The sequence below is a fragment of the Capricornis sumatraensis genome, chromosome 3, assembly GCF_032405125.1.
Source record: "Capricornis sumatraensis isolate serow.1 chromosome 3, serow.2, whole genome shotgun sequence".
NCBI classification, from domain to species: Eukaryota; Metazoa; Chordata; class Mammalia; order Artiodactyla; family Bovidae; genus Capricornis; species Capricornis sumatraensis.
This window is the reverse complement of record NC_091071.1, coordinates 38,518,625-38,542,509: the sequence shown is the minus strand read 5'-3', so window position 1 is coordinate 38,542,509 and position 23,885 is coordinate 38,518,625. Positions and strand designations below refer to the sequence as shown.

The 23,885-nt window shown below is 46.3% G+C and overlaps 1 protein-coding gene across 4 annotated transcripts in view; it reads left to right on the top strand.

Annotated features, from left to right (window-relative positions):
- HMOX2 (heme oxygenase 2) overlaps positions 1 to 23,885 on the top strand; it is a 28,467-nt gene that overhangs the window by 579 nt on the left and 4,003 nt on the right. Inside the window, exons 2-3 of one of the 4 annotated variants that reach the window (XM_068968066.1) lie at positions 970 to 1,066; positions 4,180 to 4,230. The exons of 1 other annotated variant lie outside the window; for it this stretch is intronic. The gene's annotated coding sequence lies outside the window, so the exon portion shown is untranslated. The remainder of the gene's footprint in view (positions 1 to 969; positions 1,067 to 4,179; positions 4,231 to 23,885) is intronic. 2 more of the 4 variants (XM_068968067.1, XM_068968065.1) reach the window with 2 other exon arrangements.

Sequence of the window (23,885 nt, the reverse complement as noted above, 5' to 3'; positions counted from 1 at the left end):
ACCTCTGTCTGAAAGGCCCTTTGAGTCACTGTCGTGACTTCCCTAATGACCCGCGGCCTCCAGGTTGCAAGGGACCAACGTCAGGGGCAGCTGGTTGGTCTGGCAGCGAGTCTACCTGTCACCTCACAAGCGCGGTGCCCTCGGTGTGTTAATTGCCGTGTAAAAGCTGCCAGGACTGCCTTGCACAGTCTTAGCACAAGGCCTGTCAGCGTCTTGTCATTTTAATGACTTCTGGTGAACTGGTTGCTGTGGCCTGTGGCTGTTCATCCTTATTATATTGTATCATTGGCTCCCATGACCCGCACCAGGTGGAGCATGGTTGAAAAAAGAGAGACATCCTATAGTGCTCTAGAGCTCAGGAAGCCCTCTCACTCTCACTCTCAGTTCAGTTCAGTCACTCAGTCGTGTCCGACTCTTTGCGACCCCATGAATCGCAGCAGGCCAGGCCTCCCTGTCCATCACCAACTCCCGGAGTTCACCCACGCTCATGTCTATCGAGTCGGTGATGCCATCCAGCCATCTCATCCTCTGTCGTCCCCTTCTCACTCTCAGCCCCTAACAAAACCTTGTGAGTTGATAGTTTTCCCACTTGTGAAATGGGGTTAACGATGAATGGAATTAAGAAGCTTAACTTGCCTCCCACAATCAGAAAAAGGGCATAGGTGGTCTTGTACCCAGTTGTCTGCCCCCAGATCCCATGCTTTTTCCTAGAGTGGAAATGGATTTATGTTATTTAAACTAGACAGTCTTCTCTCTCCCCCTAAACTGTCCTCCCAAGTAGAAGGAAACAGGAACTCACTGTTTTTATGTATTTGAATTTCTGTTATGGCATTAACTAGGGTATTTTGATTAAAATTTTAACTGCCACATTAACATTTTTAGTTTTTCTTTTGTGAGGAGGGGGATAAGGAATATAAATGAGTAATTCTGTGCTTTATTCTTTAGTTTTTTTTTTTTTTTTTTTTTTAGAGAAACATCACAAGACAAAAACATCACAAGCTGACAGTTCAGTTGGTCATTTCCAAGTTTACTTGGTGAAATTGGGAAAAGTTTTCAAATACAGTAGGTAAGCCAAAGGCTTCCCAAGTGGCTCTGTGGTAAATAAACAGTCTGTCTGCTAAGGCAGCAGATGCAGGTTCTGTCCCTAGTTCGGGAAGATTCCCTGGAGAAGGAAATGGCAACGCACTCCAGTATTTTTGCCTGGGAAAGACGGTGGACAGAGGAGCGTTGGCTGGCCATAGACCATGGAGTTGCAAAGAGTCAGACTCGAATGAGCAAATGAGCACTCACACAGATAAGCCAAAACACTGGTGAGGGTGTGGGGATTTGAAGGACACACTCGTTGAGTGACTTCATCTGACTGGGGATGTGAAGAGGAAGAATCTGTGATTTCCCCATTGTCTGACTGGATTTCCTTTTTTCCTTTGCCTGGGCCAGTAAGATGATAGCCTGTGGGTCTCCAGAGTCAGGAGTATGAGCTACTCCAGAAATGACAATGCCAAGGATAAGATGAAATACAGAAAGTAAAGTATTCATCACCATTGGTTTACGCTCGTTGAGTCTGTCAAAAAGCAAAACAGCCAGGGCCTTTGGCTACCTTGATTTTTTGGTTTCTTTGGAAAAGCTGACTCTCTTCAGAGAACAGCTGGGCTGTGTATCAGGTTTGCAGCAAAAACCAAAATATCATCCTTCTAGGAGGAAGACATTTTGAATATTGGAATTATATATTTCAGCATAGTTCCCTGACCAGGATTGGAACCCATGCCCTCAACTGTGAAATTGTGGTGTCCTAATCATTGGACCACCAGGAAATTTTCCAGTATAAAATTTAGAATTTAGCTATAACTCCTTGGAGAGAAAAGATGAAAACTTTGAACCATAAATTACCTCCTTGTTTATTACTGGCCATAGTTAACTAAAAAATTTTAAGTACACACTTAATTCAGTCTCTTATTCTGATAGTACTTAATGGGAGAATTGAGAGATCTGAGTCACATCTACTTTTGTATTGAACACAGTGAAGGTTATTTGCTTTTTAACTTTATTATATCTGTTAGGTTTGTCTGTGTAAAAGCAGAGGATGAAAACTGTCTTTTGTTGTAACCTGAATAATCTCTCAGGATATTTTTGCCCTGCTGAGAAGCAGTGCCATTACCAATTAATTCTTGCCAACAGTGAAGGAGGGGTGCATATCTTTAATTGGAACAGTTAATATAACTGCTTATACTGGGATCTTTCTGTTTCTTATAGTGAAGATATTTCACTCTGGTGACGATTTAGGTGCTCTCTGATGCTGTTGACTCCAGTTTGGTTTACTTTTTCATATTGACTTCATTTATTTACCATAAAATGTCTCCCATTATATTACACATTGTAAAGCCAGTGAAATTTAGCAGTATTGTTGATGGTCTGGTCTAACAATGTTATATATGTTTACAGAATATGCATTACATTTATTCATAAATCCTTTCTATATGACCAGCTTCTTTCTATTTAAGAATAATAATGGTTTTGGAATTCACTGTAGATACCTTAGAGGTGCATAGCTATTGTAAAGGGAATTCATTTACAATCAGTCCATTAGAGGACTGCATCTTAATTGTGATCTTGGCTGACTGCAGTGGAGCAAAGGACGCTTTCTGGGTCATCATATCAACCACATCTATAGTCAGACCTTCCTTACAAGATAACATTCTGAACCTTAACTAGGCGTTTCAAAACAGCAGTTAAATTCATGAGGCTCTTTTCAGTGAGCAGGTTTTAATGTCACTTTGATGTAATTTTAGAAGGCTTTTAGCAAACATGCATTTCCCTATGTGATAGTTTTTTCAAGCAAATATTTTAATAGTAATTCAAAGGCTGCTTTGTCAGTTTGTTGTTCAGTCACTAAGTCGTGTCTGACTCTTTGGGACCCCATGGATTGCAACACGCCAGGCTTCCCTGTTCTTCACTATCTCCTAGAATTTGCTCAAACTCATGTCGATCAAGTTGGTGATGCCATCCAACCATCTCATCCTCTGTTGCCCTCTTCTCCTCCTTCCCTCAGACTTTCTCAGCATCAGGGTCTTTGCCAGTGAATCAGCCTTGCATCAGGGTGGCCAGAGTATTGGAGCTTCAGCATCAGTCCTTCCAGTGAATAGTTGGCTTATGGAATAGGAATTGCATCAGAATTGCGTGTCTTCTTGCATTCATTGAGGAGGGTTCTTTTTTCAAATATGTGCTTAAGTATCTCTCTGTGAAAGTCTACAGATACACTGACTTTTTGTTTGTACTTCAAAATGATTGAATTGTTAAGTACAAAACTGAGCTGATTAATCAGTTTGTAACCATTGTTTTCACTCATAAACAGCTATTCAGCACTAGATAATGTTTTACATATGCATGTATGTTTTCCAAATACATACATGTTAATTTATATTAAATTAATATACATACATGTTAATTTACATAAAGACTGATGCTGGGAGGGATTGGGGGCAGGAGGAGAAGGGGGCAACAGAGGATGAGATGGCTGGATGGCATCACCGACTCGATGGACGTGAGTCTGAGTGAACTCCGGGAGATGGTGATGGACAGGGAGGCCTGGCGTGCTGCAATTCATGGGGTTGCAAAGAGTTGGACACGACTGAGCGACTGAACTGACTGGCTGACTGACTAATTTATATTAGAAAGAGTGACAAATAAATGGTTCATTTCTCCCCCAAAGGAAACTGTGGAGTATTTTTGATCATGAGAAAAACGTTTAAACCCCTTGATTTGCAGTTTCTGTGTCTGAAAAATGAAGTTAATACTTGATGAGCCTTCAAGTCTTGGTTGCCTAGAATGCTGCTCTTCAATCTAAGGGGTTTCCAAACCTTTCTGTTTCACTAAGTTAGGGGTTGGGAAGTTGTGTTTTTAAAATTTCCCTCGTGCTTATTGTTTGGGGCCTCCCTGGACATAAGAGAAAGCAGACTGGCAGGAAGGCAGAGAAGTAGTGACAGGAAAGGATGGATTGCTGCACACAGTGCCTGCCATCTGCTGTTCTGCCAGAGGCCCAGCAAGTGGATACTGTCTCCTCTCTGTTGTTGTTGTTTAGTTGCTAAGCTGTTTACAACTTTTTGCGACCCGATGGATGGTAGCCTGCCAGGCTCCTCTGTCTGTGGGATTTCCCAGGCATGAATACTGGATTTCCTTCTCCAGGGGACAACAAGAGCAACACACGAATAGATTTGTTCCTTCCCAGGAATATCGGTAAGTCTAATTATTGACATAGTTCTCAGTAAATTTAAAAGGGCTTTGGGGAAGAATGGCCTAAAGAGACAAGTGTCTAGCACCCTGCCAGCCTGACTTCTGCTAAATACCCTCAGCTTCCAACCTTTCTCCCAGCGAGCTCTCTCAGTCTTGGAAGCCTCACATTTCACTGTCTTGTATTATATTCAATTCCACGATTACCTGAGGGCTGTGGGAAGCTGCTGGGATGATTAGAACAATCTGCCATCATGCTTTTATTTAATCTAATTGGCTGGCCTGCCTCATCAGTCACTGAGGTGATCCTGTTTATTATGACAAACACTGGGACCCATAGTCTGAACATACAGGTGTACTGAAGGAGTTAGTGAGATAGGATATTTGAGTCAGAACAGTCCTGGAAAATCTGGAACATAAAGCTCTATCTTTAACACCATTGTCTGTACTGCACAATTAGCATTTATAGTATAATACACCTGTTCTATTAGTTGTCTTTCTGTTTCTCTTTTCTCTCTCTCTATTGAAAGCTGCTTAAAATCCCCAACAAGCTCTTAGGCCTCTTTGTAGTCAAGGAGCCCCATGAGTATTATAAGTGTTTGTGGATGATAACATGGCATGTCACATGCCCAAGCGTGCTCATCCCTTCCTTAGTACTGCATCTGCTGTTCTTTCTGGCAAGACCACTTGGAGCTGCTGCAGAGGAACTGTTGTCATCTGAAACTATTTCCAGAGCAGCTTGAGGGAGGGCTGGCAGAGGAAGGGGAAGGATCAGTGAGCAGAACTGAGTTAGAGTGTGAGGGGGTTCTGGGTAGCAATGTTTGAAGGTGATTAGAAAAGCAAAGATAGTGAAGTGACATTACACCTTTGCTCCTTCAGTTCTCTAGGAGACAAGGGGAGGGTCAGTCTTTCTCTTTGCTTAGTAATCGCAGGTGTCCTACTAATTAGAAAATAACTTTGGCCACCTCATGCTAAGAGTTGACTCATTGGAAAAGACCCTGATGCTGGGAGGGATTGGGGGCAGGAGGAGAAGGGGACGACAGAGGATGAGATGGCTGGATGGCATCGCCGACTCAATGGACATGAGTTTGGGTAAACTCCGGGAGTTGGTGATGGACAGGGAGGCCTGGCGTGCTGTGATTCATGGGGTCGCAGAGAGTCGGACACGACTGAGCGACTGAACTGATTCCTCTTCCACACTTGGGTTTTTGTCAGCCTCAGAGAAATCTCTTAAGTGTCTTTGCTTAGTGTCATGTTTGTCTTGCTTTGTAACACTTTTTGTGTTTGCAGAAAGTGTTACTGGTGCACCCAAAAGGAACAGTGAGATGATTGGCTGCTCTGGGTTATGCTTTCTTCCCTTTTGCATGTGACTTTTCTGGGACACATGCCCAGATTTAAAGTCAATACGTTCAAGTTCAAATGCCTACAGGTAGAAGGACAGAGAAGCAGCGCACTCTGCCCACTTGGCACACTTGTGTTGCCTCTGTAGTGTGCACTGAGAGGGTTACAAAAACAACAAACCCATGGTCCTTGTTCACCAAGAGTTGGCAGTCACCTTGAGGAGGCGCCAGACAAAATTCACTTTGTATGGTTTGTGATTGTTGTTTTGACACTCAATATTTTGGGAGGTCAGGGAAGTGAAGAACTGAGAAATGGAAAAGACAGTCATTTGAACTGAATCCACTGGGTTGCCTAAAAGACAGCAGGAACAGAAGAGAATGAATGAGCATTAGTGAATGAGCATTCAGGGAGTTACTGGAAACATGTCACCCACAAAAAGAATGTCTTTTATAAATGGCTCGTCTAGAACAGGGATTCCTGAACTTGAGGGGCCTACAGGTGCTCTGGAATGGCATAGGTAACATGTATTTATTTATTAAGGAGTCTGTTCTCTCCAAATTTATCTCTTTTGTATCTGCATAAGTTCAACACAGGAGGCATTAGGCACATGAGGCAACTTTTTTTTAACTTGTGATTGTCCTGGAGAGAAAGTCAGAAGCCTTCCTCTGATTCTCAGAAGGGTTTGCAACCCCCAAAGAGTAATGATTATTATAATCTGACAAATAGCTTTGCTACCCATCTTCACATCTCTGAATTTGTATCTTCAGATGAGGAGGTAACTGGGTGGAAGATTAGAGAGAGAAACCCAAGGATTCCTTTGTAAACAACCTTCTACCCAGCACCAGGTGTCATGAGACATACCTGAGTGCTTGTGCAAAGGACAGCATGTTCCCACACACACAGTGGTCTAATCTGGTTGCCAGGCCTGGCACAGCTAAAATGCACTTACTAACTAGTGGGAGTGATGCTCAGCTCTGCCCTCGGGGACCTTATAGTCAAGTGCAGCTGTTTAGAGTATGTGCCTGTCCACAATAGAGTTAGAGCCAAGTAGGAATGTTGGGAATGGGGTGAGAAATCACATGCTTTTTGGAAGGTCAGGCCATTTTTTCAGAAATGACTGGCCTATTGGAAACAAGATATGAAAGAGGGAGGGAGCCCTGGGCAGGTTCGGGAGCAGTGACTGATTCAGAACCAGCTTCCCTCTGCTGCTTTGGACATATAGCCTGAAAAGACTGTCCTAGAACTGCCGTCACGTAGCACACGCAGTGGGACATGCCAACCATCTGTTTCAGAGTGAGTGCCTTAGCTCCCCAGAGCTCAGCCAGCCAAGTAGGCCAAGCTTGTACCCCCGACCCACACCCCACACCTCCCCACCACCACCCTGCTGTAACTGTGGATGCTCCACTGTCTGTGCTTCCTGTATCAGCCTTCAGTGTAGGGTTGGGTTGGGAAAAGGCGTTAGCACGCCTCAGAGCAAGCCCTGGAGCACATGATTTTCTGCCTTTCTTGTCAGTTGCTCTCCCTATCTTGTCTACCTTTTCCCCTAGTTATTCATCCAGTATTGCCTAATCAGGTCCTTAGTCAGCAGTAGATATTCCGGGCCGTTTGAATTTCTTCTCAGTAATGATTAGCGCTTACAATGATGTTTGACCAGTTCTAGAGACCTCTTGGGAATTACAGGCACCCACTTCATGTATCTTCATGTATTTCGTGGGGGCTGCCTCATACAACAGGAAGCTGCTCAGTTATACAGTGGCAAACTGCTGTTTGTTTTTTTTAATTTTCTTTTTGGTAAATTGGTATTTTTGTAGCATTTTGCTTTCTCCCCTGCAGTAACCATAACAACGTAATGCCTTGATGTATTTCCTCCAAAATGTTCTAATAATGTGGGCTTGTTAAGAGAAGCTTGACCCCCCTCCCCCTTCCCTGGAGTAACAGACCTGAGAAGAAAAGTGCTGTGAAACCCCTTCCCTAAAGCCAGCTGGGGGAATAAAGGGTTCTCAAAGGTGGACAGCTGGAAGGGCGGTGCTTTATGCCTGCATCGGTGGAGCAGTGCTGGCAAGCATTTGTTACCTAGACTATTCAAATTTTGCCTATCCATTTCCTTTTCTCCCCCCCTTCTTTTTCTCCCTCCCTCACCTCCCAGCCCAGAACCTCTTTTTTTTTTTTTTAAGTACAGCTATGTCTGCTGCCTCACCCTACACTGCTAGCCTCCTTTTCTTTTTTAAAAATAATTTTAAAAATCTGTTCACTTTGGCTGTGCTGTCTTCACTGCTGCTCGGGCATTTCGCCAGTTGCGGTGAGCAGGGCCTGCCCTCTAGTTGCGGTGCCTTGGCTTCTCACTGCAGGGGCTTCCCTGGTTGCTGAGCACAGGCTCTCAGGCAGTTGGGCTTCAGTTGTTGCTGCGCATGGGCTCTAGGGCACAGGCTCAGTAGTTGTAATGTACGGGCTAAGTTGCTCCCAGGCATGTGGGATTCTCCCGGATCAGGGATCAAATCTGTGTCTCTGACACTGGCAGGAAGATTCTTTACCACTGAGCCACAAGAGAAGCCCTCCATTTCTTTCTTTTTTTTTTTTTAAAGTGAGGCAGTTTTCTGTTCTTAACCAGGCTTTCAGAGTCCTTAAAATCTAAAAGGTATGTTCTTAATAGCTGTATCTGTGGAATGTGAGCAACCTTTCTCTTTCAGGCCCCCTACGAGGCCCGTGTCACCTCCTCTCCCCAACCCGCAATTGTTCATCAGTAGAAATTTTTGTGGTAAATATGGTGCTCAAAGATACTTGCTCACTAGCCAGCCAATTTTCTCATGTCTGGGATTCACTTTTAAATGTTCTCTTTGTCATCTGCTTTTGAGAATACCTCGATTTTGAGAATACCTCACATTCTGGAAATCATCCAGTCACTCAGCAAACCCTGATTAGGTAGGTACCCTGTGTTGAAGTAAGACACAAAGATAAATGAGCTGTAATTTGGAAAAAAGACATAGGTACAAAGAAATGCTGCAGCAGGATACGAGTGCTATAATAGATGATGAAAAGCTTGTTAGGTGGCTCTTAATGTGATATCAGGCCTCCAAGATCATCCAGCTCATTGTCATCTGACATTTTTAGAAGCGGCTCAAGTCCATTTTCGGAGGAGTATGCGAGCTGCTGTGTCTGAAACAGGTGGGGGAAGCCCATGGTCTTTCCTGCCTTTACCTTCTGTTAAATGCCATCCTCCCTGCAGCTCTCTGAGACGTGCCTCTTATTTTATGAGGCTGTTGGAGTTCCAGAGCAGTAGTGTTTGTGACAGCTCGCTGGCACAGACCTGGTATTAGAGCTTTTTAGCCTACATGTCAGTCAGACACCAGACTGATAAATGATGATTCAATTTTCTCCCAGTTCTGTGTTCTGTTCTTTCAAGAAGTCAGTGAACACATTTCTGTCAGGGGCTTCTCCTCTTCCCGGCTTTGTTAACTGAGCCTGCTTGAAAGGTTTTGCCTCCTTGTGGGCTAAATACAAATCAGTCCTCTTCCCAGGAAGATACTGTGACCCTTTTCCCTGTCATCTGTGGGCAGTGAGTGCCACGTTGCCCCACTTACCGCCTCTTCTCTTTTCTGGTGGAAATTCAGTTTCCCAGAAATCGCTGTAAAGGATATTTGATGAAGGTGTGATGGACGGCATGAAGGTTACTGTGAAAACAAACCTCTTCTTGTCTCTCTCTAAACTGATGAAGGGATGAGAGGTTAGAGCAGGGTTTCTCAACCTTGGTGCCCTTGACATTTTAGGCTGGATAATTGGTGGTGGTGGTGGTCTGGTGTGTGTATTATGTGTGTGTGCCACACGTGTGCTTTTGCTTTCTGTGCGTTGTGGGATGTTGAACAGCATTCCTGGCCTCTATACACTAGATGCCGGTACCACAGCCCACCCTCCAGTTTTCGCAAGCAGACATCCCTCTGGGCGTGACCGATGTCCCCTTGAGAACCACTGGGTGGGGATTGATTGTCAAGAGAACTAACTGCAAATGAGAGTTATGATATTTATATAAAGTCAAGTTTTCATTTACCTAAACCTTGATTTATAGTGATGAGGTGCTCTGAAGAAACGAAACAAGAACATGTCTCATCCTGGATCCTGACCCATCTATAGCATGGAGGGGCCTTCACCTAACTCAGGTTCAGAGTCCCCTGAATAGAATTTGAACTCTGGAAATCATCTTCCTTTGGGTTCTTTGCAAAACTTATTTTGCTAGATATGCCCAGGTTTTTCTGTTCCTTTTTTGGTATTAGAAATGTTACCAGAATGAAAACAGGCTCTTTATAGTGAGCATTCATCTCAGCTTGTGACCCTGGAATAGATTTGATGCTACTTACAGGACCTTTCATAGAGAAAGGGGTTTTTCCATTTCTTGACTAAAAATATTCAGAAACATTAGTTAACTTTAAGTGACACTTGCTTTAGTTTACTATTCAGCATCATACGGCAAGCTAAAAATAATAAATAAATGAAAACAGCGGTTTTATAAGTAAACTAAATAATAGACTAAAACAGCAGTTTTATGGTTATCTCACTGAATTTTCACATCTGCCATGCAGAGCTGTTATCACTACCCTTACAGATGGAGAAACTGAGATTCTGAGAGTAACTGGTCTGAGGTCCCCAGTGGGTGTGCAGCAGAACCCGGGCCTGCCCTGCGGTGCATGACGTGAGCCTGTACCTTGACCACATGCCTGTGCTGCCTCTCGGCCTGTGTGGCAGTGGACTCTTGGCCAGTCATAGTTGAGGTCGGGTTTGTTGGGCTCCTACACATGCTAGCAAAGTAATGCTCAAAATTCTCCAAGCCAGGCTTCAATAGTACGTGAACTTCCAGATGTTCAAACTGGATTTAGAAAAGGCAGAGGAACCAAAGATCAAATTGCCAACATCCTCTGGCTCATAGAAAAAGCAAGAGAGTTCCAGAAAAACGTCTGCTTTATTGACTATGCCAAAGCCTTTGACTGTGTGGATCACAACAAACTGGAAAATTCTTAAAGAGATGGGAATATCAGACCACCTGACCTGCCTCCTGAGAAATCTGTATGCAGGTCAAGAAACAACAGTTAGAACTGGACATGGAACAACAGACTGGTGCCAAATTGGGAAAAGAGTACATCAAAGCTATATATTGTCACCCTGTTTATTTAACTTATATGCAGAGTACATCATGAGAAATGCTGGACTGGATGAAGCACAAGCTGGAATCAAGATTGCCGGGAGAAATATCAATAACATCAGATATGCAGATGACATCAGCCTTATGGCAGAAAGTGAAGAGGAACTAAAGAGCCTCTTGATGAAAGTGAAAGAGGAGAGTGAAAAAGTTGGCTTAAAGCTCAACATTCAGAAGACGAAGATCATGGCATCTGGTCCCATCACTTCGTGGCAAATAGATGGGGAAACAATGGACACAGTGGCTGACTTTATTTTTGGGGGCTCCAAAATCACTGTCAATGGTGACTGCAGCCATGAAATTAAAAGATGCTTTCTCCTTAGAAGGAAAGTTATGACCAACCCAGACAGCATATTAAAAAGCAGAGATATTACTTTGCCAACAAAGGCCCATCTAGTCAATGCTGTGGTTTTTCCAGTGGTAATGTATGGATGTGAGAGTTGGACTATAAAGAAAACTGAGCACCGAAGGATTGATGTTTTTGAGCTGTGGTGTTGGAGAAGACTCTTGAGAGTCCCTTGGACTGCAAGGAGATCCAACCAGTCCATCCTAAAGGAAATCAGTCCTGAATATTATTGGAAGGACTGATGCTGAAGCTGAAACTCCAATACTTTGGCCACCTGATGCAAAGAACTGACTCATCGGAAAAGACCCTGATGCTGGGAAAGATTGAAGGCGGGAGGAGAAGGGGACGACAGAGGCTGAGATGGCTGGATGGCATCACCAACTCAATGGACATGAGTTTGAGTAAGCTCCAGGAGTTTGTGATGGACAGGGAAGCCTGGTGTGCTGCACCCCATAGGGTCACAAAGAGTCAGAAATGACTGAGCAACTGAACTGAACTGTAGGCCAGCTCTAAAGACCATCACGCAATTCAGTCATTGCCTCAGTCCCTCTGGTGTCTGGTCAGCACATTAGCATTGTGCTGTGCAGGTGGGACTTGTGTGTGTGTGGCTGCTGTTGGCCTTGTTGAGCCCATGTTCCAGAAACTTTGAGATGGAAGTATTTGGTCTCCATGTCCTTGGATGTACACTGAAATAGAGATGCTTGTGTCTGTACCTAGATACTGGTCACGTTTACACAGATGCCGAGCTACTGCCGGCAGCTGCTGCACAGGGAGACTGAGATCTGGGCAGCTTGCACTGGTGAGGACGCTAGGCCAGACAGAGCGGCGTGGTCACGTCAGGTCAGGCGCTCAGTCGTCCAACTCTGCGACCCCGTGAACCACAGCACTCCAGGCCTCCCTGTCCATCACCAACTCCTGGGGTCCACCCAAACCCATATCCATCAAGTCAGTGATGCCATCCAACCATTTCATCCTCTGTCGTCCCCTTCTCCTGCCTTCAATCTTTCCCAGCATCAGGGTCTTTTCCAATGAGTCAGCTCTTTGCATCAGGTGGCCAAAATAGTGGCGTTTTAGCTTCAACATCAGTCCTTCCAATGAACATGCAGGACTGATCTCCCTTAGGATGGACTGGTTGGATCTCCTTGCAATCCAAGGGACTCTCAAGAGTCTTCTCCAACACCACAGCTCAAAAGCATCAATTCTTCAGCGCTCAGTTTTCTTTATAGTCCAACTCTCACATCCATACATGACCACTGGAAAAACCATAGCCTTGACTAGACGGACCTTTGTTGACAAAGTAATGTCTCTGCTTTTGAATATGCTGTCTGGGTTGGTCATAACTTTCCTTCCAAGGAGTAAGTGTCTTTCAATTTCATGGCTGCAGTCACCATTGACAGTGATTTTGGAGCCCCAAAAAATAAAGTCAGCCACTGTGTCCACTGTTTCCCCATCTATTTGCCATGAAGTGATGGGACTAGATGCCATGATCTTCGTTTTCTGAATGTTGAGCTTTAAGCCAACTTTTTCACTCTCCTCTTTCACTTTCATCAAGAGGCTCTTTAGTTCTTCTTCACTTTCTGCCATAAGAGTGGTGTCATCTGTGTATCTGAGGTTATTGATGTGGTATGTGCTGACCTGTTATCTCTGACCTTGGATCCTAGAAGATTTTAGTGAACAGCTGGAGTGTCTAGAAAGGGAGTTTAAGGGTGTTTTGTTAAGTAATCACTCTGCCACCTTGATTTTTCTGCCTTTCAAGTGTGGTTTTGAGGATTGTTGCAGGTGGATTGTTGTTGTTCAGTCGCTGAGTCTTGTCTGACTCTTTGTGACCCCATAAACAGCACACCAGGCTTCCCTGTCCTCACTGTCCCCCTGAGTTTTACTAACAATGAAGTCTCTGAATGTGTTGTCTTTTCAGAAAAATTTTATTGAGTTAAAGATTATCCTTGTAAGTCAGCTCTCACTCTGAGAGGCTTTTTAGAGTGGAAGAGAGGGCTGCTGACACACCTGACTGCTGATACTTTCACATCACCTGTAATATATTTTCTCTACCTTTCCGCTCCTGGCTACTCTTCAGGGACATTTTCATCCATGTACGAATCAGCCCCGATACACTGAGGGAGGAGGACAGTTGTGCACCCCTATTCCTTGAGCTGTTGCCTTGTTATTAGTACAGGGAACCAGAGAGCAGAGTGGCAGCGGGCTGCCTGCTCTGGGGCCCTGACTGCTCCCCCCAGGAGGCTGGGCCTACGGGGAGCCAGGGGAAGCTGAGAAGCCTCTGCTCTCGGAGAGGCCGGTAGCTGTTGCTGCTGGTCCGCTGCCACCGTAGACGCAAGTCTGTGAGGACAGGGCAGCCTCTTGGGAGTTACCAGTTCCTGGTGAGGGCTTGTTTCTTTGCACCCACTTCACCCACCCCTCCCCTCTACTGCCAGAGTCTAGGCAGTTGTGAAAATGCCTGAGAATAATACCTAACTCAGAGGCTTGTGGAAGCATGTTAGGGTCCCAAACAGGTCCAAGGTGAGCCAGAGGAGCCACCTCATTAGATTGACCAGTGCCTTGGCCTGTGGAGTTGCTGATTTTATAAGACCTTTATGTTGATATATTTTCTGTCCATCATACTCCCGCTACCAAGGCAGAGTATGTTTTCAGTAGACAGGAAGATTGGACTGAATAGATCTCAACATGTGGAGAACACGCTTTCAGATTCTTAAAACCAGCTCTTCTGATTCTCTGTAGTTTCTATGGTAATAGGTACTATAGAAATCTGAGGGCCTTACCTATTGTGACCTCCCCATGGGGTCAGGATGCCTAGAGCCTCGGCTTTAGTGTCCGCCAGGAGCTGGCAGATCTGACTGCTTCCCTCCAGGCACTGAAGCAGGGCAGTGGGTGCCATCCTCCCCCTTGGGACCAGCCGTCTCCAGCCTTGGCCTGCCCTGCTAGTCAACAAAAGCAGGGCCTGCCAGAGGACAGCCTTCTCGGGTTGCCCTGTAATCTGAGTGAGCCAAGGTGAGTGTGTTAGGGGTGGGCGGTATAGTCTTCAAATAGGAACCTGAGCATTTACTTCTCAGAAACCATAGGATTGAGCTCACTTTTCTTACTAAGAAACAAGTGTCACTCAGTGGTTTAGCCAACCCCTCCACTGTGAGCATAAGTGCACTGTAACATAACCTCAGTTTCCATGTGGCTAGTAGTCTTGTCAGTAGACACCATACTGATTTCACCTCTGTGTACCACTGAGGATTGGCTGTGGACACAGGAGGCATCACCTTGCATTCAGAAGGACTCGAGTTTGGTTCCAGCTCGACTGTTCACTCTGAGTGACATTGGCTGTATTACTTAATTCTCTTGATCTTAGTTCCTTCATAGTCATGGGACCCTGCTCAGAAGTGACTTAACATGGCGTGTCCACATCTGTTAGACTTTAGTCCGGTGGTCTTCCTCTGCACCGCCCTCTTCTGGGTGAATCTGAGGGCCTTTGGTCCCTGCTGGGAGGCTCCATTGAGTCTGTCTGTAGAGAGGAAAGGGCTTCCCAGGTGGCTCAGTGGCAAAAGAATCTGTCTGCCAAAGCACTAGACACCTGAAATGACAGTTTGATCCTTGGGTCGGGAAGATCCCCTGGAGGAGGAAATGGCAACCCACTCAAGTATCCTTGCCGGCAGAATCCTATGGACAAAGGAGCCTGGCAGGCTACAGTTCATGGGGTCCCAAAGGAGTAAGACATGATGCATGTAGAGAGGACACACGCATGTAAAGAGAAAACCACCTGGAAGGCCATAGCACTTCTAGGTTTTCCAAGGTGGAAATTCAGCAGAAACATCCTAAGCCCCCACGGTTTCCCACCACTCCCAACACTGTTTATGTCATCATTTGTGAGAGAAGCCAAGGTCACAGGTAACAGTTGTTGCACCTGAGTGAAAGAAAATGTGGCTGACCACTTAATACATAGGACATATGCTTTCTAGATTGTTCCAAAGTTGGAAGGATTTTTGCTTGATTGTACCTAGGGGTGACCCACAGTCTCGTCAGAACTTATGCTGTTACAACCAGCCTTGTGGATGTCTGGTGCCTAAGCTTTGTTCTTATAAAATCCGAGCCTGACCGTTCTAGAATTCAGTCACGGCTTCAGCCCCTACCCCTCAGGTGCTTCCCATGGGACTAAAAAGCCTTGTCTTCTCAGCCCCAAGACCCAGTGACACTCAGGAAACAGAGTGGGTCTTGTAGTAGGAAGTGGCGTCTTTGGTGCCCGCAGCCAGTGGACTTGCGGCCCCTTCTCTGCTCTTTTCCGTGTTTCAGGTGTCGTCGCAGTGTCTGAATTCTTGCTCAGCTGTATTTGAACATGCTAGAGATGAGCCCACCACTCCCCAGTGGGCACAACCTGCCTGAGAAGTCTTAGACTTCCTGAGTCCAGTTTTTGAAGCTACTAAGAAACTAGTGCCCTTAGTTGCTTTCTGGTTGCTTGTTGCCAGATATGCATGTGTGTGTTGAGTAAATGTGACGCAAGAGCTTTGTGTCCTTAGACTCCTCACTTTTCCAAAATGGCTTGTCTGAACTTGCTCTTTGTCAAGAGGTTAATAGTCATCCATTCAATCAACTGTGGGATTGAATTCACCCAGTAACCAAAATGAAAGGGGTGAAGTTTGTGTATAAGAATTCCTGAGGTGTGGCAGCACCAGAGTTCAGAGACCTTGTGTCATTCATTCTATAGACTCAGAAGGCAGTGACCTATAGGATGTGGTCTCCTCAGGGGTTTGGGAGGCCCCTCTTCTCAGCTGCTTTGTTGGATTAGAGCTGAGTCGGCCCTGTGCACTGCTCCCAACACCCAGCTCAGCCAGCGTCCGGCAGCATCTGCAGTGAGAATTTTCCAGCTACAGCGGTCACAGGTCTCACCTCAGAAAGAACAGAATTCCCTTTTCCTGACACTGGCAGAGGAAAAGGCCTGAGTCACAAGTCCTCACGTGTAACTGACTACCCAGAACTACCTGTGGACGCATCAGGTTTCACATTCTTCCTCAGTGTTTCAGAATCACTCACCTGTTCGCTTTCTCCAGCAACTTCTCAAGAGATCATCAGCACTTTTCAGCCTCGTTAGTTTCATGAAGCACTTCTACACATGTTAGCTCCCTTAGTCTTCATAGCACACTTGAAAATGTGGAGCAAAGAGAGTTTTGTTACCCAGTTTCATGCATGTGGAAACAGCTTTCAGAATGGTACGCCTTACCGCTAGCCATGGAACTACTAAACGTTGAAACTCCAGCGCAAACCTTTCTAACTCTAAAGACCTCATCCTTTGGACAGGGCCCATCTTCTTTCCCTTCCTGAAGGCAAGCTGGGTCTAGCAGTAATCAGCAGCAGGTGGGAGGCTGGAAGTGACCTCTGTAAACTGACAGGTTCACTGAGCTCCCTCCTATCCCCCAACTTCCAGCCCTCCCTGAGGTCTGGGAGCAGCGCAGGGACGGTCAAGTGGCCGTTTAGTGCAGGAAGCAGGCTGCACCCCTCTTCACATCCATTTGCCAGATGGGTTGCAAAACTGGCCCTCAGTGTGAGGCTTACCCCTCTCAGTACTGGATTTTAAACAGTGCTCAGGAGAGCAAGTCTGTTTCCACGGTGCATCCAGAAATAGGGCTTCTTCCACTTGTTGAGTTGCCTGGTGTCGTAGCAAGGTCTGAAAAAAGCTCACCAAAGTGTCTCGTCTCCCAGGGTAGACAAGCTAATAAACAGCTCATTCTCAGTCTCTTCTGTCACATTGACACCTGTTGTAAAGTGGCTTCATGGTCATCATCTATTTGATCTTCATAGTAGTCTTGGAGAAGGAAATGGCAACCCACTCCAGTGTTCTTGCCTGGAGAATCCCAGGGACGGGGGAGCCTGGTGGGCTGCTGTCTCTGGGGTCGCACAGAGTCGGACACGACTGAAGCGACTTAGCAGCAGCAGTAGCATTAGTCTTGTACTGAGTGCTGGGTAGGTGTTCATCCCATTTCACAGGTGAAACGTGGAGAGAGCCCGAGGTTGGGAGGCTGAGAGCTGCATGGTCCCGCCCCCGGCTTCCTCCCTCCTGCTGCCTCCACAGGAGCCCTGGCGTTGCTTGTCCCCCAGATCATGTTAGGCTTATAAGTAGCATGTTAGAATTTACTCTTCTTTCATAGATACTCAGAAAGGAATGTGTGTGATGGGTAAACAACCCGTTTCTTCATAGCTGCTGAGGCCTGCCTGATAAGAGTATGTGGCACCATTAAGAACTGACTTGGCCTGGTTTATGGGATTGTTCAACAGGAACAGAGGGGTGAAAAGCCTTCAGGGGATATAGAGCAGGAACAGCTCCTATAGCCCAGGAAAGGGAGGACCTTGGACTCCTGTTCTGTGTTTATCATCTGAAGACATTTATGGGGCGCATGCTCATATTTATGTGCTGAAGACATGTGTGTTGTACGTGATCTTTGTGAGCGGTCAGGCATCATTTTTACCCGTGACCCTCCTGAATATCACAGTGTAAGTAGGTGGGGTGAGATCATAAACAGAGGTGGATGTAATGGAAGCTATTAGTTCAGCCAGAAGAGTGGAAAACACGCACGCGCACACACACCCCCCACATCCATGGGCTGTGGGAAGAAAGCTGCACCAGTGACTAGAGGCAGGCCTAAGACAGAAGGAGCCAAAGGCCCCCTTACCTGCGGTGCTGGCTACGAAAAGCAGCCAGAGCCCCTGAAGGGCCTGGTGGAGAGGTCAGGAGCCAGTGCCCAGCCCTGATACGGGGAGAGCAGCCGGGGGCAGGGATTCCGGGGCAGACCCTGGGAGGGGAGCAGTGAACTCTGGGGGAGCCGCAGGAGAAAACACAGCACTGGCCACTCAATGAGGGTGCCAGCCCCGTTGGGGCCTGTGAGTGAGAATGGCCTTGGCCAGCTCAGAGGCACGGGAATTACAAACAAGTCTGTAGTTAGAAAAAAACAGACCACCAGAGAGAGGGGTGGAGGTGGGGAGAAGGAGAGGAGGAAGGTATGGAGTCATAGCTGAAGAAAAGTAAACCTAAATTTCACACCATTTAACTCAGAGGTGTAGTACCCAATTAAAATTTTTATTGTTTGGTATTTTAGAATTTAATCCATAACTTATTGTCACTATCTCACCACCCTCTTCATTTAGCTAGCCTGATCAGTAGGCATTTCATTTATGCAACAGCATCCATTACAGCTCAGGCTGGAGGCCCCCAGGGTGCTGGGCTGCACGTGATTTGGAACATGGTGTTGGATTCTGAGCAGCTCAGTCTGAGGGAGTCTTGCTCTGTCTTGTAGGATATGCTTCCAGCTTAACAGGGAAAAGAGGACAATGGCCCTTGTGGCTGTGATGCCAGTTCTAGACTGGAGTGGACCCTGAGCTTCACACAGCCCTCTCAAGGCAGGCAGGGCCTGCCGTGTCCAGTGGAGGCCTTTGTGCAGGGAGGGAGCAGCCCCTCACCTTCCCTCTGGCACCGTCTTCTCTGTGCACAGGAGACCAGCACCCCCTCAGGTCATGGGCCTCCATCCTACGCGCTGTGGCAGTTGGTGTCCGTGGATTCCAGTAGGCGGGAGAGCTATGCTGTTTCCAGCCGCCTCACTTCCCCCTCCTCCCTCTCTCGTGCTGGCCAATTCCGCAGCATGCCCCTTTCCCCAGTTGTGGTTTCCCAGGACAAAGGAAAAGAATGGGCATGAAGAAAAGAATTGTGACAGCTGAAGTCCCCATTGTGCCTTTGAGGGAGGGATTGGGGATCACATTTCTGTCTGGCAGTCAGGCTGTCTGACCTGAGGTTTGCTGATATGAGTTTGTAGAGGAGGACTTAACATCTTTGAACTTGTCTGTTCTTTAAAACGCCCTAGAGCCTTGAGCCTGTCATTCACCACGGCAGAGGCTTTGAAATGAGTGTTCTGGATCTGCTGGGCCAGGCGCACCAGAGAGCACTGGTAATCAGGACAGTGTTGCCGTTTCTCTCAGAGCAGGTGTGGGAGTGAAAACCAGTCATGATCAGTGAACGGCTAGGAGTACAGGAGTTACGGGGCCGTGGAAGCAGATTTTATAAACAGAGGGTCACGGTGTTGTCGGGAAGTAGAAGAAGAGGGCCTGACCTCTAGAGATAGACGTTTCTGGAATTAGTAGGAGCACAGTGAAGGGCCTGGGGACTGCTGGTGACTGGCTGGTGCAGCACAGAGACTTACGGCTCGCCCAGTCCTGTTCCTGTTTGTCTCTGTGTCCCCCTCCCCCTTTGAAAAGAATTGAGCCACTTTGCATAGAAGGAGCCAATCGGCTAAAATGTCCAACAAACAACAAATATTTATAGTTTTCCAAAGTCCCTTCCCGCCATTACTGGTATATGTAGTTATCCATAGTCCTAGTCACTGTTAGGGGTCTTTTTTTGGTTAAGATTTTTTTTGTTTTGATGTGGACCATTTTTAGTCTTTATTGAATTTGTTAACAATTGCTTCTGTTTTATGTTTTGGTTTTTGCCTGGGAAGTATGTGGAATCTTAGCTTCCCGATTAGGGATTGAGCCCACACCTCTTGCATTGGAAAGCGAAGTCTCAGCCCCTTATTTTAAACAAAGAAGTTGATGCAGACGTTTTCATGCCTGGGTACTGCCCATCAACTTGTTGCCTCGGTGCCAGGATTCCATTGTTTGCTGCTGTTTAAGTAGCCCTGCCCTGTATTGTTAGGCTGAGGGACTTTTTTCAAATGTTATAGTATAGCTATTTATCATTTTGGTACAGATTACTTATTGTTAATACTTCTTGAAGTATATTTCCCACAGTGGACTATTTTGGGATCTTTTTGTTTTTGTCGGGTGCAGGGTGGGGCAGCTTCTTACGGATTACAAGAGATTGCAGTCTAGAAAGGTTCCATGTTCATGATTTGGCCTTTGATTTTCTAGGATTATAGTGGTTCCTGCAAAGAGAAAGGATTGGAGTGTAGAAGTCAGCCTGACCAAGTTTGACCATGTAGCTTTTCAGAGAATGAAGTGAATTCTGTTTCTGACATACAAGGTGGCTCCTGAATGCTGCCACCCGGCCCCTGCCCCACCCAACCCCCCAGCCACTCCCGTGAGGAATAGTGGCCAGGCCTCCAGGCGGCCCACTTTCTGAAACTCAGCCCGTGTGGGGTGAATATGCTAAGTGAGCCTTCCTGAGAATGTTTTCCTTCCTGCCAGATGGCACTTTCAGCCTGCATTGTGTGCGTGCTTGCTAAGTTGCTTCAGTCATGTCTGACTCTGCCACACCATGGACTGTAGCCCTCCAGGCTCCTTTGTCCATGGGGTTCTCCAGGCAAGAATACTGGAAGTGGGTTGCCCTCCCTTCTCCGGGGATTTTCCTGACCCAGGGATCGAACCCACATCTCCTGTGGCTCCTGCATTGCAGGTGGGCTCTTTACCACTGAGCCAGCAGGGAAGTCCTCAGCCTGCGTTGGGGACTCAGTATAATTGCTGCTGGAATGGGATAAACTGGTATCTACCCTTCCTTCAAAGCAAAAATTTTTAACCCTGTTCTGAGTTTAGAACCTGTTGAGGTGGTGGACCACAGAGTGTGCCTTGCTGTCTACTGGCGCCTGCTGTTGGTGGTACGCTTTACAGCATTTCCCGTGTGCCTTCTTTCCTTTGATTTGTTTTCAGTGAGTGTTTATGGAGAGCCTGTTATTCCCCAGGCCCTGGAGCTATAGCAGTGAAGCCGACAGCTGCGGCCCTCTCCCAGGGGCTAGAGTCTGGCCTCCTGGGAGTGGGGAGGCAGGAGTTCGGGGCTGTTGGGCAGGACCAGTGGAAGAGGGTGGGTGGAGGGTGTACCTGAGGAGGTACTGGCACAAATAAAGTGCTGCTGTGGGAAAAAATGCCAAGGTGGGCACTGGTGGAAGCCAGCTTTCCCTTCCTCTGTTTTGAAGAGAAGCAGAAGCCTTGTTGCTCGAGTGACTACACCTTCCAGAGTGCAGTATCATCGAGTAGGCCAGTTAATGGTCAGATTGAGTCACTCACACCATCCCTGTGTGCACCATGGTGATCAGGTGCAGGAAGTTTACCTAAGTTGCCACAATTGGTAACCTAGGCAACTGGATGACAGTTGTTCTGTCTTTGCCCAATACTAGTTTTTCCTGTAAGCAGCCTAGGGCTGCAGGCCTCCGGTGCCTGGGGTGTCCTCAGCATAGCCACATACCTGCCTAGAGCCTCTGGGGCTTTATTGCAGCCTTCTCTCCTCTGGGAAGCCCAGAACTTTCTTCACAGCACTCACTCCTCTCTGCAGTCTGATTCGTGAGCAGTTAGAGAAAAACTGTGGCTCCTAGTGTCCCTAAGGGAGTGGAGCGCAGATGTTCTTTCTTAAAAGTCTGGGGAATTCCCTAGCAGTCCAGTGGTTAGGACTCTGAGCTTTCACCTAGGGCCTGGGTTTGATCTCTGACCAGTTAGAGCTAAGATCCCACAAGCTTCGAGGTGTGGGCAAAAAATCAGGTCAGTATGAATGACCTGGGGGAAGCTATGTGGAGCTTACTTCAGGGTTGGCAAAGTCTACCTTGACCCCTAGGAAAGAGGACACATAGGAGGCAGCCTTTCACCATTTCTGTGGCTGTCCCGTTTCTAGCATCGTTCATACTGTTCCGCCATCTAGAGGCACTTCCTCTCCCCAACCCCCGCTCCTGTCTGTCGTTGACAGTCTGCACCACACTGTTCACCAGTACTTTTATAGAGGAGAATATATTTGATTTGTCAGGAGAAGGTCCCATTTTCTATATTTTGCTATTTTTCCCTTTTTTCCAGCTTTAGTGAAGTATCATTGACAATAAAATTGTAATATATTTAAAATTAAAAAATTTTAATTGCTTAAAAAAAAGCATATCCATCACCTCACATATTTACCCTTTTAAAGAAGTGAGAACCATTCGAGATCTGTTCTCTTAGCAGATTTCAGTTATGCAGTTCAGTATTATCAACTATGGTCCATATAGTCAAAGCTAGGGTTTTTGCAGTGGTCATATACAGATGTGAGAATTGGACCATAAAGAAGACTGAGTGCCGAAGAATTGATGCTTTTGGACTGTGCTGCTAGAGAAGACTCTTGAGAGTCCCTTGGACAGCAAGGAGATCAAACCAGTCAATCCTAAAGGAAATCAACCCTGAATATTCATTGGAAGGACTGATGCTTGAAGCGCTAGTACTTTGGCCACTTCATGCGAAGAGCTGACTCATTTGAAAAGACCCTGATGCTGGGAAATATTGAAGGCAAAGGACAGGGGTAGAAGAGGGTGAGATGGTTAGATAGCATCAATGACTCAATGAACATGAATCTGAGCAAATTCTGGAAGATAGTGAAGGACAGAGGAGCCTGGAGTCTTGCATTCCATGGGGTCGCAAAGAGTAGGGCCTGACTTAGTGACTGAACAACAATTATCAACTATAGTCACCACATTTTCATTAGATTCTCAGACCTTATTCACAAAATAACTGAAAATTTGTACCATTTAACCATTTTGCTTCCACTCCTAGGCAATCCCCATTCCATTGTTTTCTCTGAATTGAACCTTTTTAAAAAAAGATTGCACACAGAAATAGTATCATGTCTTGTCTGGCTTATTTTACTCTCTGCTATTTTCTAAGCGTTCCTGGGACAAGTGTCCCATGATATTTACTGAGTGCTTAACACGTGGCAGGCACTGTGCTTCTGTGTTCTTACTTAATCCTTCCTGTCATTAGTTCCATTGTATAAATGCTAATTCTAAAGTTGAGAGAAGTTTCAGAAAGACTGCTGAGCAAAACCAGGCCTTGTAATATCTCCAAAGATAACAAAGGAGATGTTATCTAGAGAAAACTCAGAAAGGAAATGTAGCAACATACTTAATGGTGGTTATCTGTGGGCTGAGATAGAAGTGGTTTTTTATCCTTTCAGGGATCATGATACTTTGTCCCCCTAGACACCTGTTTCTGGGCAGAGCTCAGTAATGCTCAGTAAGAAGACACTGGGTGAGGTAGAAAGTTCAGGTCTCTCTCTCTTTGGCGTGATTTGGCCCCAGTGATAGTAGCTCTGGTCCTGTGTTACTGCTGGTGTTGGGGCAGCGGTGCTGCTGTTCCCAGATGGGCTTCCCCCATCGCACCGTCAGATGGAGGGTGAACTTGGAGTCTTCCAGGACCAGATCTCCCGGGCTGATGAACGCAGAGGCAGTGGGCATCGACTGGCCTACGCGAGTCACTTTCTCTAGCTCGGCAGAGTCTGGAGTGGGCTGGAGGCAGTCTGCTCACGTGGTGACTCAGCGCAGCTCGTCAAGGGCCTTAGGAGCTGCCCTGAGGGGATGCTCTCTGCGCAAGGCACCCGCCTCTAACAGGCAGGCTGGCTGGTTCCAATCCGCTCACTGCCACACTGAGAGCTCCCGCACAGCTGCTTTAAGTCATATTCCTTTGTTATTTTATGTTTTAGGAAACTTTTAATTTTGATATAATCTCAAAAATACAGAAAAGTCGTAAGAATGGTACATAGAATCCTTGTGTATGTTTCATCCAGGTTCACTGTCAGCACTGACTCAAGTGCTTCACTTGTGTATCCCCCCGCCACAGTGTATGTGCCTGTACACACACAGACACGCGCACACACTCTGTCTCTGAGCCATTTGACAACACGTTGCAGGTAATATGCCCCATTACTTGCGACTACGCGAGTGTGTGTTTCCTAAAACAAGGACATTCTCGTAAATAACCACGGTGCAGTTATAAAAATCAGTAAGTTCAGCATCAGTACAGTGCTGTTACCACTGTCCATATTCACATTCTGTCCAAAGCAGATATGGTCCGCGTGACAGCAGAGCT